This window comes from Macaca nemestrina, chromosome 8 (genome assembly GCF_043159975.1).
Source record: "Macaca nemestrina isolate mMacNem1 chromosome 8, mMacNem.hap1, whole genome shotgun sequence".
NCBI classification, from domain to species: domain Eukaryota; kingdom Metazoa; phylum Chordata; class Mammalia; order Primates; family Cercopithecidae; genus Macaca; species Macaca nemestrina.
The window spans coordinates 141,554,914-141,580,585 of record NC_092132.1 but is presented as its reverse complement, the minus strand read 5'-3'; the positions used below and the strand labels follow the sequence as shown (position 1 = coordinate 141,580,585).

The 25,672-nt window shown below is 40.2% G+C and overlaps 1 protein-coding gene across 8 annotated transcripts in view; it reads right to left on the bottom strand.

Annotated features, from left to right (window-relative positions):
* The window catches only part of LOC105491127 (DLC1 Rho GTPase activating protein), a 520,902-nt gene that overhangs the window by 51,463 nt on the left and 443,767 nt on the right, over positions 1–25,672 (bottom strand). The gene's annotated exons all lie outside the window — the stretch shown is intronic.

The following is a 25,672-nucleotide window of genomic DNA, read 5'->3' as shown; positions in this document are numbered from 1 at the left end:
TGGAACTGTCCTTGGCTGGCGCCTGTCTGCAGAATTCTAATCTTTGATGGTGAGAATCTGCAACTTTTACAAGCTCTCCGATGATTCTGATGGCCTGTAGTTTGAGGACCCCCTGATGTATTAGGAAGCCTGATGTTAAGAGATCACAGCTAAATACAGTTGCAGTAAGAGTCTTAAAAAATTCAGAAAGGGATTCCATGAAAATTTACTTCGGGGTTAATTGATGCTTTTTGCCTGCTATCTCTGGGCAAGGAAGACTACTGAACTCAACTCATTCATTCAGCAAATACAGAAAGAGCATTTACTATGTGCCAAACACAGATGTAGGCTGGGAGATACAGAAGTGAGCAAAAGAGACAAATATCCCTTCCCTCCCGGAGGTTACTTTCTCGTAGGAAAGATGCACAGCGAACAAAATAAATGAGATATATAGAGTATGTTTGATGGAGATACATAAAGCAGGGAGGTAATATTGGAACTGGGGAAGGGCACAATTTGTTTTTAAATGGGGCAAATACAAATAGGAGAAATTAGTCTCTTATAGTGTAAAACGTATTGGTTTCATAGCCATATCTTAGTTTACATACACAAGACTCTTCTACCCTTTCCCTCATAAATGTTGATAAAACAAAATAAAAATGCTGGGTGAATGCAGTGGCTCACACCTGTAATCCCAGCGCTTTGGGAACCGAGGTGGAAGGGCTATTTGATCCCAGGAGCTTGAGACCAGCCTTGGTAATGTCGCAAGACTCCATCTCTACAAAAATAAATAAATAGGCTAACTCCACTACTGGCTCCCTAATTTACCTAAACCAGAATTCAGCTCTAAAGGATATGGGACTCCTCCGTTCAACAGATATTTCCAGGCTTTTTACCTACTTACAATGTAACTGCTGATGGTGCAAGGGCTACAGTCTGGTGGGGGGAAGCAACAGGGGTGTATGAAAAAGCCGTGCTGTGAGGGCCCAGGAAATGGAGATCTGACCTGGCCCTCCATGATGCAGTTGCCTTCAGGAGTATGGGAGCCGGAGGAGTTGCCCAAGAGCCCACCACCGGCAAGGGGGAGTGTGATTCCACGGGAGGCCAGGAAAGTAAAAGCAACAACTTTCAGTGCCCTGCGTGACTATGTTAAAGAAAGACCTTAGCAGTGATAAACCGCGAGAAGCCATTTTAATGGAAGAAAGCATCCCGTGATTGGATTTGCAATTTGAAAAGATCGCTCAGGCTGCAGTGTAATATTCAAACTTAAAAAATAAGAGTGCACCTTCAAAACATACTAATTTATCTTATTTATTAAAAATTCAAACCTTAAAAATACAGATATTCTAAATATCTCCCCTCCAAATACACCAATTCTCAGAATGAGTTCTTAATGTTTTTTTATTTGCTGGTTAAAGTTGTATTCTAATTTAATTATGTTGCCAGGAGTCTTTTTAATTTCACTTAGCATTCGTCTTTCCAGAATAAAACAGGCTAGACTTTTCTTCTTCTTCAAGCCCCATTTCTCTCTCCTTGATTATTGATGCCGCTGTCCCTGGATCTTTTCTAATTTCATTACATCTCTCTGGAGATAGTTTGCTCATTGTATACTACTACTAATAATAGCTCCAAAATCCTTTCTCTTGGTGATGCGTTGGTTTGCATTTGACCTTCCCCGAATCTCATCCTCTTCCAATCTTTGGTCTATTTACACATCCTATGACAAGGGCCAAGCCCCGATTTTTATAGCTTTAATTCCACTCTTATTAGAAATGGACATGCTACATTTTGAAAGCTGCTACGCTTAAGAGAATAGTGGTTGAAAGCAGGACTTTTAGAGCAGGCCACTTACTAGCTTTATGATTAATATATTATTGGTTTATGTTATAATTTAAACTTTTATTTTAGATTCAGGGGGTACATGAGCAGATACATTGCATGATGCTGAGGTTTGGGGTATGATTGGTCTAGTCATCCAGGTACTAAGCATAGTAGCTAATAGTTTTTCAGCTCTTTCTCCCCTTCCTCCCTCTTTCCCCACTCTAGTAGTTCCTGGTGTCTATTGTTGCCATCTTTATGTCCATGAGTACTCGGTGTTTAGCTCCCACTTATAAGTGAGAACATGTAGTATTTGGTTTCCTGTTCCTGTGTTAATATAGTTAGCATAATGGCCTCCAGCTGCATCCATGTTGCTGCAAAGGACATGATTTCATTCTTGTTTTTGAGATAGTCTCACTTTGTTGCCCAGGCTGGAGTGCAGTGGAGAAATCTCAGATCACTGCAGCCGAAAGTCTGTGCATCCCACTCAGGACAAGAGGATCCCAGGCTCAAGCGATCCTCCCACCTTAGCCTCCCAAGTAGCTGGGACTACAGGTGTGTGCCACCACGTCTGGCTAATTTTTGTATTTTTCTGTAGAGACAGAGTTTTGCCATGTTGCCCAGGCTGGTCTTGAACTCTTGGGCTCAAGCAGTCCACCAGTCTTGGCCTCCCAAAGTGCTGGGATTACAGGCGTGAGCCACCGCACCTGGTCTATTTCTTTTTTTTTTTTTTTTTTGATGGCTGTGAAGTTGAATATGTTATTTAGCCTCTCAAAACTTCAGTTTCACCTTTAAAAAAGAAGGCTGTTATGGTGCATACCTCATGGGGGTTTATGAGGCTTGAATAAAATAATATACATAAGTGCTTAATACATATTAACCACTTATTAATGTTGGCCACTATTATTAGAACTAAAACATGAAATTCCTATTTAAATCACCATCCAGGAGAAGATTAAAACAAAATGAGACCTTGGAATTACCCTTTGTGAATCTGAGGAACTTTTACAAGCAGGGGAAGGAAAGAGTGAAAAAATCATGCAGAGTGTCAACAAACAGTGGTGCTTTACCTCTGAGGGGCCCCAGGCCCCACAGTGTCCTTCCTCTTCATTTAACCTTCAAGTCATCACCCAAGGTTTCATCTGTCTCTGTCATAGGCAGATGATGGTAGAAGGGATTTTTCAGCTGATCTGCATTAAGTGCGATTTTGGTTTGAAATGCTAAACTAAGAGGCAGGAATTACCTGTTCAATGTAGCCTGTTTCAGTGCCAACAGCTTAGGGTCCTCTGAAACTGTTTCAGTTAAAATGAAAACCCATCACAAGTTATATGAGGTGTTGTTACTTACTTGTTCTCAGTGGCAGATTTTTAAAAAATGATTTGGCACCAAGACCTGTGCTGTTCACTTCCTGTCATGCTCTTTCCTCAGCTTGGACATCACTCTGCTCTAGTGGTATGAGCCAGGCAATCTCTTTGGAAATTGATTTCTCTCCTTGAGGAAATAGTAGACTCCTCTGCACTTGGAAAATGTTATAATTTGTGTTCAGTGCAGCATTGCAAAATTACTGGGGAGATAATCTTTGTTTATAATATTCAAAGAACATATGACAAAGAATAGAAAGTTTTGAAAATAATTTTAAATGGTATTCAATTAAGGAAAGTAATTAAGTTAGAAATCGAATGATTGTCCTTAAAACATTCATTTATTTTTAAGCTTTAGTGACCCCAGTCTGGGTTCTCCCCCAACCCCCACTCTCTACCCTACCTGGTATTTAGCCTTTTCAGAATTTGTCAAAACCCAAATGCTGGAGTGTAGTAGGATGAAGAAAGAGGAGAATAATAAAGCACTTAGGCAGCAAATTAATTCACCCCTTTTAATTTTAACTGGAGTATGTCTCTTGTTCACTCAGACCTTCTTTTGACTACAACTTTTGAATAATGCAAGTTTAAAAAATGGGGAAGGTTAATTTAGTCTCCCAGTGATATTTTTAAGAGAGAGAAGCTGGGCACAGTAGTTCATGCCTGTAATCCCAGCACTTTGAGAGGCCAAGGCAGGAAAATCACAAGCCCACAAGTTTGAGACCAGCCTGGGCAACATAGGGAGACCCCCATCTCTGCAAAACATGAAAAAAAAAAAAATTAGCTGGGCATGCTGCTGTGCCTGTGTTCCCAGCTACTTGGGAGGCTGATGCAGGAGGATTGCTTGAGCCGGGTAGTTGAGGCTGGAGTGAGCCGAGACTGTGCCACTGCACTCCAGCCTGGGCCACAGAGTGAGACCCTGTCTCAAAAAAAAGAAAAAATGAGAGTCTGAGAGTCTGTTGTGCCTGTGAAAATGTGATCTAAGTCTAATTTTCGGATAACCTTTTAAACCCCAACTATGAACCAGCCCAGTATAGTACTTTTATCATTCAACAAGTATTTACTAAACCCTAAAAAAGGCAGGGTATTGGGCAAAACTAAAATGAACATGAAGAGGGCACTTGGAGGACACAACTCTGTTAATAGGGCTCTGTAAGGAGCTCCATGGCGGGCTTGAACGTACTGAATTCTTAGTCCTGATTTGATAAATCAACCAGCATGCTTTCCTGAGATACTTATTATATTGACAGTAGGATTTCCTTTTAAAGGCTATTCCATTTAAAGTCTCAGGTGGTCCATCAGTTCAAGGCCTCCCTGCCAGAAAATGAACTCAAAAGTGCTGGGTCTCAGCCCCAACATCCATTTGGTCTTTACCAGGGACTGCTCTGATTCTTTTCCTGTGTCCCCTGACTACACAAAAATCAAACAAGTGGAAAGTAAAACATTGTGATCACTTTTTATTTCACAAAAGCGACTAGGCTACTTTCCCTTCAAATTAACTAATTTAAATGGCATGGTAAAATGTACATAATATAATACATTTTAACCATCTTTAAATGTACAGTCTAGTAGCAGTAAGTACAGTGCATTCACGTTATTGTGTGACGATCACCGTTATCCATCTCCAGAACTTTTTCATCATTCCCAATTGAAGCTCAATGATAAACTCCGCATTCTCCCCTTCCCCAGCCCCTGGTAACCATTATGTCACTTGCTGTCCCTAGGAATTTGACTATTTTAGGTATGTCTTATAGGCAGAATCATATAACAGTTGCCTCTTTGTGTCTGGCTTATACTGGTTAAATATTTTCTTTTTTAAAAAAACAAGTTTATATCTATATCTATTAACTATCTGTATATTTTTCTTTTTTTTTTTTTTTTTTTTTTTTTTTTGAGACGGAGTCTCGCTCTGTCACCCAGGCTGGAGTGCAGTGGCCGGATCTCAGCTCACTGCAAGCTCCGCCTCCCGGGTTCACGCCATTCTCCTGCCTCAGCCTCCCGAGTAGCTTGGACTACAGGCGCCTGCCACCTCGCAAGACTAAGTTTTTGTATTTTTAGTAGAGACGGGGTTTCACTGTGTTAGCCAGGATGGTCTCGATCTCCTGACCTCGTGATCCGCCCGTCTCAGCCTCCCAAAGTGCTGGGATTACAGGCTTGAGCCACCGCGCCCGGCCTGTATATTTTTCAAGACACGATCTTGCTCTGTTGCCCAGGCTGGAGTGCAGCGGTGTAACCATAGCTCACTGCAGCCTCAAACTCCTGGACTCAAGTGCTCCTCCCACCTCAGCCTTTGGAGTAACTAGGACTAGGACATCATGCCTGGCTAGCGTTTGTATTAGTTGTAGAGATGGATTCTCGTCATGTTGCTCAGGCTGTTCTTGAACTCCTGGGCTCAAGCGATTTGCCTGCCTCTGCCTTCCAAAGTGCTGGGATTACAGGTTGAGCCACGTGCCTGGCCAACTTTTTATTTTTTTTCAATGAAGCCTTTTTGTCCTTGCTTATTGATCTGTAAGTATTACGTACATTAGGGATATTAACCATTTGTCATTTCTTATGAGAATATTTTTACTGGTATGTCATGTGCCTTTTAAGCTTATTAATTTATGATAAAAATTAACAAGCTTCAAACAAAATCTAAAGCTTATTTGTTCTTTTCAATTATTAACTAGGAGTTTACTTAGTTTTCCCTATAGGGTTTGACCCCAGAAATGCTGAGATACAAATGTAATTTACAAAACAGGTCATTTACTAGATAGGGTTTTTGGCTTTATTTTTTGTTACAGATTTTATTATGTACTCAAAAAATATTCTAGCTGTCTTATTTTTCTCTCTCCTAGTATCACATATAGACGCCTTGCTTAGAGTGAGGCCTTTATAAAAGCCTGCTGCGGCTGGGTGCAGTGGCTCACACCTATAATCCCAGCAATTTGGGAGGCCGAGGTGGGTGGATCACCTGAGGTCGGGAGTTCAAGAGCAGCCTGACCAACATGGAGAAACCCCATCTCTACTAAAAATACAAAATTAGCTGTGCGTGGTGGTACATTCCTGTAATCCCAGCTACTCAGGAGGCTGAGGCAGGAGAATCGCTTGAACCTGGGAGGGAGAGGTTGCGATTAGCCGAGATTGTGCCATTGCACTCCAGCCTGGATGACAGTGCAAGAGCCTGTCTCAAAAAAAAAAAAAAAAAAAAAAAAAAAAAAAAAAAAAAAAGCCTGCTACTAAAAAGCTAGTAGAGATCTAGGGGCACTGAGTTTTTCAGAAATGTTTTGACTTTTGAATTTTCCATAAGTGCAATATATGTGTGTGTGCAGATATATATCCATTAATAGTAATAAATCAATCCTGGAACATCTGTGAGTTTTTCAAGAGCTATGTACAATGCTAAGATGGCTATTTTCAACCTTTCACCTTGTCAGTAAAAAAGAATGGACTCACTCATGAGTTTGTTTCCACTAAGGAGATGTTTTGTGCTCATTTGAAACGTATGTTGCTCTTTCTTTCTGGTGGATTGGTCCTAAAATAAAGATGCTCCGGGGTGGGTTTGGGCAATTGCCTGGAAAATAAAACACAGTTCCCTTTCTTTGCTGCTAACTACAGCATGATGGCCATTATAGAGCTATTTCTGGAAACCCCTACACAGCTCCAGATCATTAACTTACTTGAATAGTCAGCAGGAGAATGGAGCTGCCCTCTATCTTCCAAGATAGGCTTTTCATGTGTAACTAACTCAATTATCTCTTATTGATTCAGTTGAATTAAGCTGCACTTTGAGGAACTGCAAGGCAACGAATTACACATTTTTAAAAATAGACCCAGCAACAAGTCTTATGATATGGTTAGATTTTGTGTCCCCACCCAAATCTTATCTTGAATTATAATCCCCATGTATTTAGGGAGGCATCTACTGGGAAATGATTGGATTACAGGGGGGGTGGTTTCTCCGTGCTTTCTCGTGATAATGAGTGAATTCTCACGAGATCTGATGGTTTTATAAATGGTAGCTTTTTCCTACACTCATACATACACACACACTTCCTCCTGCCACCTTGTGAAGAAGTTACTTGCTTCTGCTTCACCTTCCGCCACGATTGTAAGTTTCCTGAGCGTTCCTTAGCTGCGGAGAACTGTAAGTCAATTAAACCTCTTTCCTTTATAAATTACCAGTCTTGGGTATTTCTTTATAGCAGTGTGAAGAACAGACTAATACAACTTACGAGCTGTGAAAGACTAATATTTGAGGATTTATCAGTAGAGAAAGGATTAGATCTGATCTCTGTTATACAGATTTTCTGTTGCTGAACAAATAGCTATTTCTCTACTGGTTGTTTTCATCTTTTAGAGGGTTAACAAAATAAATATATTAAGTCGAAAACAACACAAAGGATTAGAAAAGTCTGCTAAATTTCATAACCGAGTTCTCCAGATATCTGAATCTCTAATAATGAAAATAAAAATCTAGCTATATAGTGTTTACTTGGGCTACATCATAACATTATGATATAAGAAGGTTAAAAATAAAAGGAAAATTAGGATAACTACAAATTTATAAGAAATAAAAGTTTTTAATTCAAAAAAGACTTTAAGTGGTAAAGAGGGTTATTATACAACACTAAAAAGTTTATTTAACTAAAATAGGGAAGGAAAGCTATTCTGAACCCATGTGCCCCTAACAAAACCTCAAAATATACAGAGGAAAACTGGCAGGCTGGGCAAGGTGGCTAACGCCTGTAATCCCAGCACTTTGGGAGGCCGAGGCACGTGGGTCACCTGAGGTTGGGAGTTTGAGACCAGCCTGACCAACATGGAGAAAGTCTGTCTCTACTAAGAATACAAAATTAGGTGGGCATGGTGGCACATTCCTGTAATCCCAGCTACTCTGGAGGCTGAGGCAGGGGAATCGCTTGAACACTGGAGGTTGCGTGAGCCAGGATTGTGCCATTGCACTCCAGCCTGGGCAACAAGAGTGAAACTCCATCTCAAAAAAGACAGAATTAGAGGGAGAAACTAACCAATATCATACTGGTGGGTGCAGACAAAGTCCAATAAAAACATTTTTAATGATCATGTATAGATATCAGTTAGAACATACACATTTTCAAAGTTACTGATATTAAAAACAGAAAACAAAAGCACTGACCATATACTAAACCATCAATCAAATCTCAGCAAATTTCAAATAGGTGGTATCATATTGACCACTGTTGTGGTTTGAAACCACGCGCAGAAAATCTCTGGCAACCCTTTCATCAAAAGGTGGAGTCAATGTCCCCTTCCCCTGAACCCAGGCTGTCCTTTTTGACCTTTAGTAAACAAAATATGGCTTACGTGATTTTGTGTTACTTCCTAGATAGGTTAGAAAAGGTCATATAACTTCAGTGAGTTTTTCTTTTTGAGACAGGTTCTCGCTCTGTTGCCTAAGGTGAAGCGCAAAGGTGTGATCGTGGTTCACTGCAGCCTTGTACTGCTGGGCTCGAGCGATCCTTCCACCTCAGCCTCCCAAGTAGCTAGAATTACAGGTGTGCACCATCACCCTGGCTGATTTTTTTTTTTTTTCCTAAGTTGCTGTCCCCTCACTTTAGCCTCTCAAAGTGCTGGGATTACAGGCCTGAGCCACCACACCCAGCCTCAGTGACTTTTTCTTGGGATCATCATTCTGGAGTCTTCGGCTACCATGTAAGAAGTTTGGTTGCCCTGAGGCCCTGATGTTGAAAGACCAAATGAAAAGCCGAGAGCGAGAGAGACGTAGACATGCTAAGGTGTTCCAGCCCAGAGCTGTTTGAGTTTTCCCTGGCCAGGCACATGTGAATGGAGAAGCCTTCGAGAGACCCTGACCCCAGCTAACATCTGACAGCAGCCGCCAGAGAGACCCTGTGATGGTTAGTTTTAGGTGGCAACTTGACTGGGTAAAGGGCTGAACAGATATCTGGCAAAGTATCATTTCTGAGTGTATCGATGAGGGTAGTTCTGGAGGAGACTTACAGTTGAATCAGTGGACTGAGTAAGAAAGATCTCTCACCCAATTTGGACAGGCACTGTCCAATTAGTTGAGTGCCCAGACAGAACGAAAGGCAGAGGAAAGCAAATTTGCTCTCTTCTGGGGCTGGGACACCATCTTGTCATGCCCTTGGACATCGGAACTCCAGGTCCTCTGGCTTTCAGACTTGCACCAGTGCCCTTGCAGCATCTTAGGCCTTCAACCTCAGACTGACAGTTACCACTGTCAGATTCCCTGATTCCGAGGCTTTGGACTTGAACTGAGCCATGCTATCAGCTTCCTTGGTTCTCCAGCTTGCAGATGGTGTATTATGGGACTTCTGAGCCTCCGTAATCATGTGAGACAATTCCCAAAATAAATTCTCTCTCGGGCCGGGCACAGTGGCTCATGGCTGTTATCCCAGCAGTTTGGGAGGCCGAGGCGGGCGGATCACGAGGTCAGGAGATCGAGACCATCCTGGCTAACATGGTGAAACACCCTCTCTACTAAAAATAAAATTAGCTGGGCGTGGTGGCAGGTGCCTGTAGTGCCAGCCACTCGGGAGGCTAAGGCAGGAGAATGGTGTGAACCTGGGAGGCAGAGCTTGCAGTGAGCCGAGATCACACCACTGCACTCCAGCCTGGGCAACAGAGCAAGACTCTCTCAAAAAAATAATTAAAAATAAATAAATAAAAATAAATTCTCTCTCATCTATTTATTTATCTATCCTACTGGTTCTGTTTTTCTGGAGAACCTTGACTAATACAGACCCCTAAGGAAGAACTGCCTAGTTGTGTCCAGTAAAAACTCATATCCATGAGCAAAATAACTGATTGCTATTGTTTTAAGTCATTGCCTTGAAGATTATGCAGCAACAGATAATTAGAACAGCCACATTCTTTGACCCAAATACAATAAATTAGAAATCAAAAACGAAAGTATTTATAAGTTATAAATACTTTCATTTATAATTTGAAAAGTGCTAAATATCTCATGAATTGGGGAGAAATCATATTGAAAATTTTAAAATTCTGAATGATGGTGAAAGTAGTACCTATTTAAACTTATGAGAGAGAGCAGAGCCAATATCTGATGAAATGCATAAGCTTAATTGCTTATATTAGCAAAGAAGAAGGCTAAAAACTAAGCACCCAGTTCAGAAAGAGCACAAAAGAGTAAACTCAAAGCAAAACAAAGATTTAAAAGTAAAAGAACATAAATAAAATCGGACAAAATATATGACCGGGCATAGAAAACATACAGTGAATAAACGTATACTAAGTTTATACTTTAAAATGCTAAGTTCTCAATGATGAGAACTCATGTATATTTCTGATAGAAAGGTGTATTATTACAACTTCTTAAGAAAACAATTTTACATTCACATTAAAGCTAAACACTGACTATGGTACGATCTAGCAATTCTACTCTAAGGGATGTACTAGAGAAACTCTTACTTTAGAGAAACTCCAAACAACTAACAATATCTGCAGCAGCATTAGGAAAAACTGGAAATAAGCCACATGTCCATGACCTGGAGAATGGATCTTTAAAAATTGTATATTTTCACAGTGGAATATTACACAGCAGTGAAAATAAATGAGCCATAGCTACATGCGACAACATGGATAAATCTTTGAAACAATGTTGAATGAAATATAAAAATTAAAAATAAAGAGCTTACATAATTTTGAATTTAAGAAAATATGAAGGGAATATAAGATCAATGTTCAGGATTATGATTTCTTCTGGGGCAAGCCAAGGAAACTGGTTAGGGAAGAGCACTAGCGTAACTTTAACAGGAAAGAATATTCTAGTTCTTCATTGCATGATGGGTTAATGGCTGTTGTATTGTTGTGCCTCATAATGTATATGTCATAGTCTCTTAAAATACACTGTAGGGCCGGGCGCTGTGGCTCATACCTGTAATCCCAGCACTTTGGGAGGCTGAGGCGGTGGGTCACAAGGTAGATCGAGACCAGCCTGGCCAACATAGTGAAACATCGTCTCTACCAAAAACCCAAAAAACTTAGCCAGACATGGTGGTGTGCCCCTGTAGTCCCAGCTACTCGGGAGGCTGAGGCAGGAGAATCACTTGAACCCGGGGGTGGAGGTTGAAGTGAGACTAGATTGTGCCATTGAAGTCCAGCCTGGGCAACAGAGTGAGACTCTGTCTCAAAAAAAAAAAAAAAAGAAAAGAAAAATACACCATAATATGTAATAGTTGTAGTTATATCACACTGCTGTTTTACTTATGTTTTAAAAGGACTTTGTTTTTTTAATCAATACTAGTTACCCTCTATTGTAGTATTATTGCAAAGTTCTATAACTAGCGAACTAGTGATACTGAAAGTAGTAACTTTTTAATATCTAAATTTGTAAGTTATTAGAAATAATCACCAAATTGGCCTTATTGTCTTCTTTGTATTATCAAAGCCAAATAATATTAGTATTATTAATAATAATAACAGTAGTCATAGTAATTTGATCTGTAAAGGAATATCTACTTTCCAGTGTTAATATCAACTTTATTCTTATTATATGGCATCTAAGACGGGGGCTTCCATATTTATTTCAGTTCTGTGTTTTTAAAAAGTTGACATCATTACTATTGCTTCTGCTATTAGAATGCTTAAAGTTGAGAGAATAAAGTCCAAGATAGAGTTATGGGAAGGTTTATAATATTCTTCAGCACAGAAAGTCACAGGGAAAAGCAAACCAGGAAATTTAATCTAGAAACCAAAGGACATTTCTGGTTAGTGTTGACTTGACTGGACCCGAATATAGCTTTGTTTCTAAATAATGCTTTGACATCTGCATGGCATTTAGGAAGAATGAAGGAATGCTGATTAATGTAATATAAATTTTAAATCTCTCTGGGATGATCAATCTAAATTTAGGCAAGTAGAAGACAAAAGCTTCTCTAAACCGTGTTGAAAATGAAATCAGTCAGCTCACAATTTATATATATTTTTCTTCATTTGCCCTGGTTTGTCTAACTGTATCTAGGAACCATTCATCAGTAACAAAGAAATATTCTTTTTCCTTGCTAGGCTATTACAGACTGAATCTATCAGTTGTATCATTTGGATTCTTCCTTAGAATCTAGTTTCTAAATAATACTGCCAGTCTCCTGGGGGAGTGAGGGATCTCACCCAAAACTCTGACCTAAATAAATCTCCACTAGAAAACTGAAGAATGATGAATGAAGCACCAGTGAACTTCCGTAAATTAGTGTGTGTGGATTTCTTTTTCCCCTTTTCAAGTGAATTGAGTATTTCTCTGTACTAACAGCATTGGGACCACATTCTTCTATCCCAGTAGCTTGTGTTCCTTCTCTCACTCGTTTCAAATCTGAAAATTGGAAAAGGAAGTTCTTTCATACTGATTTTCAGATCTGTGACTGATACTGACAATGTGAATCTGCATATTTCACAGTTCTGGAGCAGGCAGGCACTCTTATCTGGAATTTAAGTGTATAATGAAACAGTTCTACTCCAACCAGGACCAGCATGCTCTGTGCTTGAGAGTGTGGGATCTCAAGTTACAACACACTTTTTTCTTTTGTTTTTATTTTTGTTTGTTTTTTCGGCTAGCCACATAGAAGGATTTACTGGGTGGGCGTGGTGGCTCACGCTTGTAATCCCAGCACTTTGGGAGGCCGACACAGGCGGACCATGAGGTCAAGAAATTGAGACCATCCTGGCCAACATGGTGAAACCCCGTCTCTACTGAAAAGACAAAAATTAGCTGGGCGTGGTGGCGGGCGCCTGTAGTTCCAGCTACTTGAGAGGCTGAGGTAGGAGAATCGCTTGAACCTGGAAGGCAGAGGTTGTAGTGAGTGGAGATTGCGCCACTGCACTCCAGCCTGGGCAACAGAGCTAGACTCCATCTCAAAAAAAAAAAAAAAAAGGCATTTATTACTAACCTGAGATTTGACAACAAACCATTGTTGTATTCTCCTTCTCTATAGAAATGATACACTGTTTTGTGTTGTGCTGTGTGTTGCATGTGTGTGATAAGACGTTTGATTTTTTTTTCTTTTTAAATTTTAGGTCTGGGGTACATGTACAGGTGACATAGGTAAACTTGTTACATACATAAACTCATATTCACAGGGGTTTGTTGTACAGATTATTTCATCACCCAGGAATTAAGTCCAGTACCCAATAGAGAACTTTTCTGCTCCTCTCCCTCCTCCCACCCTCCACCCTCAAGTAGACCTCATTGTCTCTTGTTCCCTTCTTTGTGTCCATAAGTTCTCATCATTTAGCTCCCACTTACAAGTGAGAACATGCAGTATTTGATTTTCTGTTCCTGTTAGTTTGCTGAGGATAATAGCCTCCAGCTCCATCCACGTTCCCACAAGAGACAGGATTTTGTTCGTTTTTATGGCTGCATAGTATTCCATGGAGCACATACAATTTTGCTTTCTTGGCCACTAACAGCCATGCAGGGCCTGTAGGGAGAACTTGACCAACTAAATCCTGTGTATCTGTGTGTGTCTTTTATACAAATGGGACGCAGGCATGCTGGCATTTTCTCGTTGGTAATATCTGCAGGCTTAAGAGGGTTGTTTTTGTTGTTTTTTTTCTTTCTAAAAGGCTAACCTAGAGTTCTTGGACTCTATGCTCTCCCTTCTCATTCTTCTATGCATTTCCTTGACAGCAAACACCTAGCTGGCCAGTAATGGGGTGACAATTTTTTTTTTTTTTTTTTGAGATAGAGTCTTGCTCTGTCACCCAGGCTGGAGTGCAGTGGTGCGATCTTGGCTCACTGCAAGCTCTGCCTCCTGGGTTCATGCCATTCTCCTGCCTCAGCCTCCCAAGTAGCTGGGACTACAGGCGCCCACCACCATGCCCAGCTAATTTGTATTTTTAGTAGAGACGGGGTTTCACCGTGTTAGCCAGGATGGTCTCGATCTCCTGATGTCGTGATCTGCCTGCCTCGGCCTCCCAAAGTGCTGGGATTACAGGTGTGAGCCACTGTGCCTGGCCAATAATATTTTTATGATACTGATTGGAAATCTCTCAGCAGAATCAAAATACAGAAGGCAGAATCTCAATTCTATTATCTTGACAGAGCTTAACTCAAATAAACTTTCAAAACTTCTCCATTTGTACTTCCTAGTTCAAATCCGACCCCCCAACCCCAAATCAAGCTCTTTTTCCTAGCTCCTTGTTTACATATGAGCTCTGTTCTTTTTCTTCAATTTCTCTGAAATTTTAAAAGGGGAACTCTGCTGCCTCATTGTATTCTGGGCATCAATATTCTTCTCATTTCCTACCCCTAGAACTTGCTCTGAAGCAGTCTGTGTCTTTCCTCAGACAAACTATTTAACTCAGCATCTTTTGTTGCTCCCTAGCCCTTTATTGAGCCAATCCCCTGCTAATTGTTAGGTCATAAAAATATAGTATTTGCCCTCTCTGTGTCTATTCCTCATCTCAGTCTATAAAATTTGATCACCGTCCTTCTTCCTGGCTCTATCCAGACCCATCTGCACCTTCACTCTTCCTGCCCAAGCATGACCAACATTAATACTTTTCACGTTCTCTTTTATAGTTGATGACTTTTCCCATATCTTTAGAAAGGCAAAGAGAACCTGTGTACTTGGCCAGCCTTACTAGCAGTTGGAAGAACATCTGTACATAAGAAAGAATGAGCTATAAGCAAACTTCAGTCCCCACTGACTAAGGCTGGAATAAAACAGGTGATTGTGAGAACAAAGCTCCATGAACAGCCCCTGAGGGCATCAGGCCTCTTGTTTGTACTGGGTTGATGAAGACTTGCCTCACTGAATTACTCTCAAAATCCAAAACTGAGACTTCATTCTGCTGGTAACCACATACTTTGTTTAAAGAAATCTTCCCAAGGATATAATAGGCGTTTCTCAAGATCTGTCAGCTCTGGGCCAGTATTAAATCAGCCATTTGTCTCTGAAGGGTGTTGTATTGCCCATAAAACCAACACCACTTGAATGTCTTTTGTGGTTGGGGATGCGTATATGTGTGTATGTGCGGGTGAATATATGGTCCTTCAGCCCTCTTAGGCAGCTTAAAAGAAATGGAGAAGAAAGACAGCACTGTGGGTTGGGTCTGGGGAGGCCCTGTGGCTTCTCACATTACATCTATTTTTAATGCCCTTTTTTTAATTAGAAAAAAGTTTAATGAGTGTTTTCTTTTAAAATTAAGTATTGCAATGGCTTGCTCAGCTGGCTTAATTATTCCTTTCAAGGTGTAGTTTTTTTCTTCAAATTACATTAGTGATTGGGAGATGGTAACTAATAATAAGGGTTTCATTGTCTCTCTTTTTTTCTTTGTCGCCAATACTCTAATTACTCACTGTATTGCCCTTAACAAGGAGCTATGGATGAGCCATGGTGTGTAACCCTTATCATGTGACTCCCTGGTAAAGACAGGGATTGTGAGACACATGACTGGCAGTAAACACAGGAGCCTGCGATGGCTTTAATATCCTCTTAGACAGAAGCATGACAGATTAGAGGGGACTTCTTCCTTTGCAGGAAACCAGGCCTCTGGCTATGGTTTTGTCTTTAACTCAGTCTTAGATCTTTATAAACACTTTCCCCCTGAACTTTAAAAGACCCATGCTTTTCAGTAACAGTTTAATGTGCATGAAACAAAAACTCAGATAAAGGCTTCAAGCATAAAATCTTATTGAGGGGTCTGATTTCTCAGGATGCTTTCTACAAACTCAGACTACACATCCAGAAAAATATTTCAACAGAGAGCTTTTTTCCCTGGAGAAAATACTGGCCTTAAAAATGCATGAGCCTTCATAAGTAATAGTGAAGCTCAGATGTTTTAAAGAAATGCAACTTGCTACATTCTATTAGGGACAGGTTGTAGTCAAGGCCCTCAGTCAAGTGTCTTGGATAAGAGATGTCTACAGATGGAACAGGGTAGTTGGGAGGTAATAACTAGGAATTACAGGAATTGGAACCATATGATGATGAAATATCTGGGGAAGATGAATTACAAGAGGAGAATGTGAATCCTTATAAAACATGGGTAAAGATCTGTGGGCCGATGTTTGAAGAAAGTGGACCCGAAAACATGAAACATATGATGTTTACATGGGAAGACTCAGCATTTACAGATGCCAGTCTTCCTCACTCTGTCAATTTAATGAAATACCAGTAAAAACACCAACAGTGAATTTTAAGCTTAATGATAGCACACATTCAGTGCTATGTATGCACTTTTGCAGTGTTATCAACTATTAATTAGTCCCCACAACAATCTTATGATTATTAATATCACCATTTTATAGATGAGGAATTTAGGCAGAATTTGAACAAGGTCATACAGGTGGTAAACTGTAGAACTGAGACTCAAACCCAGGGGATTCAGGCTCTAAAGCCTCTGTATGAGCTTAAGTATAATCTGCATTTTCAAATCGATGGAACTAGTCAGTCTAGAAATGGACTACAAAGAAAGGAATTTAGGTTTAATTGACTGTAGCTTTGCATATCAACGGAAGAAAAGACAAACGATTATTCAGTATCTGAGCTTGAGCCTTGATTGCCATCCAGACACTAATGAAGTTGACCCCTGGCCTACTCTTTGCACCGAAGTATTTTTCAAATGTATCTAAGATTTAAAAGTATAAAACAAAATGAAAATGATGTGAAGGAAACCTGAGGGACTGAAGGACAGGGGTTGGGGAAAGACTTATTCCATACCATATGATACCTTTAAAATTTTATACCATTTACATTTATTGTTGGTAAACGTTATTTTAAAAAAGAAAAGAAAGTGGTAGGGCTGCCTACTGTGTGTGTGTTATGAATAAATGCTGGTGCGTGCAGAGCCTGTTCCTGCAGGAACAGATCCCTGGGATTTATTCCATCCCAAAAAAGTATGATTGTGTTGTGTCTATTGCTATGTGATATTATGTATTGCCTATTTTTTATAGTTTCATATTAATTGGACAGTATGAACTTCAAATTTAGTAAACTTCCAGGCTTACTAAATATAGTCTTGGTTCCTTTGAGTGTGGAACTGTGCTTGAAGTTTAGGCATGCTTTGTGGGGCACAGGTTGGTTCTTTAGACAAAGTACAGAGCCTTCAAAAACTGGCAACAGTGCCAGGTTTTCCAAAGTCCATAAGAAGTGTTCTGAAATGGCCCAGCAGCTACCAGCTAGTCATTGCTAACAGTGGTTGACAAGTTTACATGCTTTTCTTGATAGACACAAATCATTCTTTTGGGTTCATCTGCAAAGACTTTGAATAAAACTCTATAATTCTGAGTTTATATAACCCAAAGAAATGACTCAATATGTTTGAATAATGTCAATGGTATCTCAAATAAGCTTTAATTAAAGCATCTTTGTTTAGCAAATTACGAATTATTCTTAGTTAATGAAGCAATGGTTTTAATTTCCATGAAGTATTGAGGTAACTCTTAGAAGTTGTACTAATGCCATTCAAATATCAGTTTTTAAAAATGAATGTTGTATTTTCTTTATGCTTAAGAAATGGAAGCCTGGGCAACGTGGTGAAACACCCCTCTACCAAGAATAATAATAATAAAAAAAAATTAGCCGGGGACAGCGGCTTGGGCCTGTAGTCCCAGCTCCTGGGGGTAGGCTGGGGGCTAAGATGGAAAGATTACCGGAGCCTGGGGAGGTCAAGGCTGAAGTAAGCAGTGATCTTGCCACTGTACTGTAGCGTGGGTGACAGACTGAGACCCTGTCTTTTTTTTTTTTTTTTAAAGGCATATGCAGCCAACCATGACTTCATCAATTAAAAAGCTGCTGCCATTTTTGCCTTAGAGAATTAGTTGGTTAGAAGAATTTAGGTTTATGACTTAATAAAACTTTATAACTATTTTGACCATGACACACTTTAAGGTATATTTTCTTCTTAGCATGTTGCCTCCGCATATTTTCGCTCTCCTGGAATACTCTATTCTCTGCCTTAAAATTTTTAAAATTCATACTTTATTGCACACTCATATTTAATGTAAAAAATAGATTATACAAGGCCGGGCGCGGTGGCTCACGCCTGTAATCCCAGCACTTTGGGAGGCCGAGGCGGGCGGATCACAAGGTCAGGAGATCGAGACCACGGTGAAACCCCGTCTCTACTAAAAATACAAAAAATTAGCCGGGCGCGGTTGTGGGCGCCTGTAGTCCCAGCTACTCGGGAGGCTGAGGCAGGAGAATGGCGTGAACCCGGGAGGCAGAGCTTGCAGTGAGCCGAGATCGCGCCACTGCACTCCAGCCTGGGCGACAGAGCGAGACTCCGTCTCAAAAAAAAAAAAAAAAAAAAAAAAAAAATAGATTATATAAATGATCAGGGAAGAAAAAGTAGAAAAACGACTCAGTTTTTCACTTAGAAATAAGCACTATTAGCATTTTGATAGGTAGATAAGGGAATCCTATTATATCAATCACTGTTTTTTATAAATTTAAAAAACTTATGTTTTTAAAATTCAAACAATATGAAATTGAATGAACTCAAAAGGGAAACTCTTTCATATATGAGGTAGTATCATTCAAATCATTTTCCATGCAATTACTAGCATATCCTATGCATTCTCACTCTGTAATGTATATGTATGTATATAAACACACACTTTTTCTTCACTAATTTCTATGCAAACTTTCTACAACTTGCTTTTTTTTTTTTAAGTGAATGTCTCCACATCAGTGTATAAATGTACTCAATTTCTTTTAAAGTATGCATAGAATTCTGTTATATGGCAATACCCTAATGATTTAACTAGTCTTCTGTTGATGGTCATTTATAATGTATCCAGTTTTTTCACTGCTTCAGTAAATATCCTGGTGCCTGTAGGTTTTATATGGTGAGAACATGACAAAACTGCCTCCACCAAAAAGCAAATGAAAAAAAAACCAAAAACTATATGGTTGGACATTAACATTCTTAGTTTTAGAATCTTAAATACTGTAATTATAATAAATGTTCTAGTTTATACATTTTTAGGGTAAAACAATAATTTAAATCTATTTTTTTTAAAAAAAGCATGTTCACCATAGTAGATTATCTTCAGTGCCTCAGGAAGTTAATTAATAAAATATTGAGGTACATGCTTTTAGTTAAATAAAACTTAAACATTCTGATACTTGATAAGTTCCCATATATTTTAAAGTAATATTGTTTGCTATACTAATTTGCAATTTGAGAGTCTTCGTTATGACACTGATAAAAATTTTGCTAATGTAGAATTACCCCAAATCTGAGGTTGGTCTCATGATAAATATTACTTATTAATGAAAATACAATAAAGATCACATTTAATAGTTCACATGAGGAATAAAAGAACCCAGAGCTGTAGGCTGGTAGTAACTTTAATTGAATATATTCACTATAAGCCAAAAGTTCGTAAAGTGAAATGAGAAACCTTCTAACTAGTTTTTATTTTATAAGAGTGAAATATTTTTAAATAAATGCACTGGAAAATCGTTCTATTTCATTTTTCATTCTCAGTCTTGATGTTTTAGATAGCTGAAAAAATAATCTGTTCTTTAAATTTATTTGGAACATATCCCTCATTTTCCAACTTTAAAATTGGAGACAAATGAGACAATTTATTTTCTTGTTGCTTAACCAGCAAGGAACATCAACCCATCAACGCATCAAAGATGTGGCTACAGTATTCAAGATTAATAATCTTTAAAATAGATTATTATTCTTTTCTTTTGGGAATTTAGCTTGTTTAATATATTATTGAGCTTACTGTTAATAACTGTTCCAACCCTTACTCCAAGCTGAGTCCTATAGCAACTTTCTACCATGAATATCATGGCCAAAATGTCATCCCAAAGGATCCAAGTTACATTCACACACAGTATCCTGAGTACATAGTTTTGTTTTGTTCTGAATTTCTTCCTTCTGTGCTAAATAATTACAAGGTTACAAGGTGAGAGTGTGCTGGGTGTACCAGATGCTTTTTATATATTTGCTCTCACTATGCTTTACATTGTTCTGCCGTGTGAGTTGCCCTGAGGAAAACTCTTCTTTTCCTTCCCACCAAAGCCTGGCAAAACCTATCAAATATTTTCTCTCGGAAATTCTGACTCTTGAGTCATTGGTGGGCTCTGTGTGCACACACTTCCCATCCCTTCCTTCCAGGGTGTAATCATACTTGCTGGTTAGGGGGAGGAAAGGGTGGGTGTCCACATTTATAAACTCTAGAATGAAAGGTTATGAAAATTCCAAGTGTCCCTGTATCTGATCTGGCTAAAGAGAATGTTCGCAACTCAAACAGTCAGGGATTTTAGGTGGAAGGCTGGCTCAGAGCATCCCTCGGTAGGATCCAGCCAGCGCCTAATAACTACTAGATTTATCCAGGGGCAACCTTATGCTTTGCCCCTTTGAAAATGGAGACCTTATTAAAGTCAACGTATATATTCCAAGAACACATTCGGGACAGATAGAATAGCCACTGTCTATTGCCTTTGTGATTTTTTTAATTTTATTTTTTCCCCAGATATGAAGGTTACAGTAAAATTCCAGGATTAACTGCAGTGACTGAAATCTGATTCTCAGACAGGAAGTTTAAACAATTGTGTGGATGGTGTTCACGCAGAACCTTGAGACTGATTTACTGGGGACATTTTGGAACTTTGTCATGCGTGTCACACTGACCCTGCAAACTTAATTTCCTAAGTCATAAGAGGCAGGATGCCTACTTCTCTGCACCAAAACTTACAAATCGAAACCAGTTACCTAGTGAAACTATCTTTTCCCCTTTCTTGATATAAGCAAACAAGTCTGAAACACTCTACATTAAGGACTCACAGAATCTTTGATGGTAAACAGAAAAAAAGAAAACCTTACGTGCAATTTGAGTAGGCGGGGTTAGAGAAAGTACACGAGCAAAAAGTGAAATTGAGCCTTGAAGGAGTTTGGGAAGAGAAGAAAATTTACCACAGGGAAGAACTTGTGTTTTTGCAAGAGAGAGCCCGCTAATACGTAGCTTCAGACGGGACAATCGGAATAAGCAGGGGAGCAACAAAAAAGGGCAGTGATTAAGCATAATTTAGCATTTGAAAAATAAGAAAGCTTTGGTAATCACCACATACCTACATTTTATTGGCTCCCAAATCATAGGCTAGCTGAACTAATCTAAGTTGACTGAGTGAAGAAGGGTCAAACAGCCTGTTGCCTCAACAAAAAATAAATAAATAAAAAATAAAAATAAATAAATAAATAAATACATTGTCGGGGCAGGGGTCTAAAAAGGGACTTCTTCAAAAATGCTACCCTGAGCTCTAGAATTTAAATGCTAACAGGGTGGCTATAATTAAATTCTATCTGAATGTAAATCCTTGGAGATTCTTTCACACTCTGAATGGAAACTTAGCTTTTATAATTGTTATTACACTTGGAATCATAATATTTCTTTTCCTTTTCCACCAGGGCAATTTACGTTTTTTCCTCTCAATTTCTATTTACCACACAACATGCTCTATAACAAAAATAAAGCACGTTTTAAAAGGGAAAACTTACTCATTTAGTTTACTCATTAGTTTACAGTAGTAGAATTCTTTGAAACTAGATATCATGGGAATATTTCAGGGTTTGGAACTTGTGCATATAAACCAGCTGGGCTTTGTTTAAAGTTTTAAAGCCTTCAGATATTTCACTGAGAGAAACCCAAGATAGCTTTTTTTATACATGTCAAGAGGTCACATTTTTATTGGTTCATCTGTGTGTCATATAAAAGCCCATGTTTTTAACCGTAGTGTATCTCTGGGGTCCCCGCCCAATCACCCCATATCATCAAGAGGGGTTAATTGTGAGTCTGACTTTTGTTAAGTGCACACTTATTTATGGGAGCCATATTTAGTGAAACTTGTTCATCTTTCTACGTAATAAACAAAAGAAACGGTATTGTACAATGCATTTGCTCTTCTTGGAGTAACCAGATTTGATTTTAATTTAGAAACGGTTGTGTTGAAATAATTTGTGTATTTGGGGAAAATTCATGATTATTTGATTGTACCTTGACCCTAACTTTTTTACGCCTATGAAAACAGAGGTGAATCTTGTCAGACAAGGCTGGCGAGAGGTTCTGAGACAGGTAAGAGAAGGGGAAATGCATCCCATACCATGCGCTTGTTCTTCCTCAGGTCAAACAGTATCTTGGGATATCTGTGAAGCTTTCCCATAGTGAAATCTGGAACATTTTAAAGGGAGGGATGGATACTTTCCTCCAGATCTAGCCCTGCTTTTCTTCCAGTGCTTTTCAATAAGGTTCCTCAGTAATCTTTATTGCTAGAGTTAATGTTCACAACCAACACCCCGCCCCCACACACATCTCTCTTCTTTCTTTCTCTGTCTCATTTTTCTTTGACACCTCTGCATCCTAAGACAATTTAGGCAGTTTGTTTAGCTTCATTTTATGAAAGAGAGAAATAAACCCAGGATCCCCTGGCACACCCAAGAGACATACAACTAACACTGGAGTCTGGGTTGCAGTCCAGGGTGAGTGCCCTGAGCCCCTGAACCTTTGTGTTGAGATCGACCACTCTGAGAACCAGCGCTGTATTCATATAAACAGCTGCAGAATGTAGCGAGGAAACTTATGTAATTAGCGAAGCAGGCAGAGATAGGAGTTTTGGCTTCATATTCAAATTCCACTCCGTAAGCCCAAGGTGGAGAGTGTTTTGTTATCTACCCGCGTGGGACTGATTTCCCTTTTAGGCCTCTAAATCAAATACCAGTACTGTGGCAGGAGCCCAAGAAACTGTAAGACGTGGAGGCCAGAAAATTCTCATGCATCCACTCCCTAAAGCTTTGGGTTCCCAGTTTCTGCCAAGCTACAGAAGCTCCTAAGCGAGAGTATCACACGGGATGCCAAGTGGGCATTTTGTATGCCTTGTTAGGCAGTGGTGCCAGCCACCCCAGAGGCTCAGTACTGGGTCACTCTGAAGGACTCCAGGGCACTGCATTTTATCAAAGGATTGGGAGACAGCTGCACATTCTTGCGTTCAGGTTTTTCTAAGGGTGGAGAGAGGACTTAGTTGGCTCTCCATGTGCCCCAACATGAAGCCTTAAAACCCTTTCCCTTGCTGAAGGCACCATCTCGTTCAACACCTCCTCTTTTGTTTACTATTGTGCAACCTCTAGGTGTATCACCTCAATTATAAACCCAGACTGGGGCTTTCCTCTCCCCATACCCCATCATCTCATAACGTTCCTGGGTGAGCTGGCACAGGTACTTCAGAACAGAGCCCACACATGTCCATCGTCTCTCCAGACGGCAGCCAGGGCAAAGTCTGTCTCCACCCAGTAGCCCTTGATAGCTTAGTTGGTGCTTGTTTCTGGGGATGTTCTTCCAGGAGGTGTGTGGATCTGAAGGGCAAGTGGCAAGAAGCAAGAAGGCAAGGGATGGATGGAGGGATGGAGTGGATACCTAGTAAAAAAGGAGGGGCAGGGTATGGAGGCTCACGTCTGTAATCCCAGCACTTTGGGAGGCCGAGGCGGGCGGATCATGAGGTCAGGAGTTCGAGACCAGCCTGGCCAATATGGTGAAACCCTGTCTCTACTAAAAATACAAAAATTAGCCGGGTGTCCTGGCACATGCCTGTAATTCCAGCTACTCAGGAGGCTGAGGCAGGCGAATCGCTTGAACCCAAGAAGTAGAGGGTACAGTGAGCCGAGACTGTGCTGCTGCACTCCAGCCTGGGCGACAGAGTGAGACTCCGTCTTGGAAAAAAGGTGAGTGGGGGGATGGTCCAAGTGCAATGGTGTCTACAACGAATTGATCACAACCAGTTAGATTTTTTTGTTCCTTCTCCACTCCCACTGCTTCACTTGACTAGCCTAAAAAAATAAAAAAATTAAAAGGCGGTGGGGAGACACTAACTTTGTGGTGCTAACTTGAAGCCATAAACATTTGAGTCATAAAGAATGACTCTGATGAGTGGACTGAATGCTGTTTGACTCAGAATATTCCAGTACCTGTTCCAGCTTGATTGAAAATCCTTGCAGTGTTTCTCATCATCCCCACTGGGCTTTCACAGGCGCTGTCCTCTTGGATGTGGTGGCTAGAAGGCTGGGCATTCCCATCTCGGCTTTACTTCACTCCACAGGGCGAGCAAGAGCCTTAGGAATCTCTCCTTACTTTCCTCCTCTTTTCCTCTCTCCCTCTTACCTGGCATAGGTTAAACCACCAGAATGATTTGGCTTTTAAACCACAGAAACCTTAATGCATCCTAGCTCTGTTAAAAGAGAGGGCTTTGATTAGGGACAGTGGGGAGCAGGTAGTGATTAATAATATCCTTCAATGTTTTTGTGAAACTACCATATGAAAGAGGGGATGGGGATCAGGATAGATTTAGGGAGGTGGAGCCGGGAGCGGTGGCTCACGCCTGTAATCCCAACACTTTGGGAGGCCGAGGCGGGCGGATCACGAGGTCAGGAGATGGAGACCATCCGGGCTAACACGGTGAAACCCCATCTCTACTAAAAGTATAAAAAATTAGCCAGGTGTGGTGGCGGGCGCCTGTAGTCCTAGCTACTTGGGAGGCTGAGGCAGGAGAATGGCGCGAACCCAGGAGGTGGAGCTTGCAGTGAGCAGAGATTGAGCCACTGCACTCCAGCCTGGGTGACAGAGCGAGACTCCATCTCAAAAAAAAAAAAATTATATATATATATAAAATATATAAATAAAAAATATATAATATATGTTATATATAAAATATATATACACACATACATACACCACCTATGTGTACGTGAGGCAGAGCTGAAACCTAGATGAAGGCATGCAGGAACAACACAAACATAGTAACTGCACAATAAACCTGACGATTCTAAAAGCAGCATTGAATGCAGTGAAAGGGAGGTGATCAGCGTCATTTGCGGGGGGCTGTTTTTTTTTTTGCTTCTTTTTTTTGGGACAGAATTGCACTCTGTTGCCCAGGCTGAATGTAGTGGCGTGATCATAGCTCACTGCAGCCTCTATCTCCAGGCTCAAGCGATCCTCCCACCTCAGCCTCCCTGAGTAGTGGGGACTAACAGGCATGCACCACCACACCTGGCTAATTTTTTACTTTTTGGTTGAGACAGGTCTTGCTTTGTTGCCCTGGCTGGTCTTGAACTCCTGGCCTCAAGGAACCCTCCTGCTTTAGCCTCCCAAAGTCCTGGGATTACAAGCCCTTGATTCTGATCCTAACTTAAACTACCTTTCCTGCCCCTGCCCCTGCCCCTTCTGGTGTGAGGGTGACTGGTTTATATGTACCTCTGTTCCTTATGGAAATGTCTCACATCCTTGGAGAGAACGCTTCCTTGTGGATATGTTTTCTGAGATGCACACAGAACATAGAGAACAATACACTGCTTCTTAACCTGTGCAATGTGAACTCATGTTAAAGGCCCCATGCTTCTTGTTAAAAGGGCCATAAATCAATATTCACAGTATTTTTAGACATAAGGGACAAAATATCCTACTCAGATATGTACACATTTTATGTTATTAAAATATAGGTAGAGACTTTTGTGATAAATACAAATTAATTTTGAAATGTACCAAATTCATAGCA